Source organism: Charadrius vociferus, unplaced genomic scaffold (assembly GCF_000708025.1).
Source record: "Charadrius vociferus isolate BGI_N301 unplaced genomic scaffold, ASM70802v2 scaffold825, whole genome shotgun sequence".
Classification (NCBI taxonomy): Eukaryota; Metazoa; Chordata; class Aves; order Charadriiformes; family Charadriidae; genus Charadrius; species Charadrius vociferus.
The window spans coordinates 558153-558625 of NW_009648495.1; positions in this window are offsets into that span (position 1 = coordinate 558153).

Consider the following 473-nt stretch of genomic DNA (forward strand, 5'->3'; position numbering starts at 1 on the left):
GTCTCCGAGTTCTCCAGCGCCCGGCAGGCCTCTTTGTAATAATCCACGACCTATGGAGAGAGGGACAGGTGCTTGGAAACCCCCCCAGAAAGCCGGATCCCAGGCAGAACTGAGAGCAGCAAAGGAAAGGATTCACCGGCACCTTAAAGATCAGCTTGTTCCAAGCCCCACCTCCCCCCAGCCCAGGTTGCTCCAAGCCCCGTCCAACCTGGCCTTGAACACCTCCAGGGATGGGGCAGCCAGAGCTTCTCAGGGCAGCCTGGGACAGTACCTCACCACCCGCACAGGAGAGAATTTCCTCCTCATATCTCATCTCAATCTCCCCTCTGTCAGTGTCAAACCATTCCCCCTCGTCCCATGGCTCCCCTCCCTGATCCAGAGTCCCTCCCCAGCTCTCCTGGAGCCCCTTTAGGCACTGGAAGGGGCTCTGAGGTCTCCCCTTTTTGGCCTTCTCTTCTCCAGGCTGAGCCCCC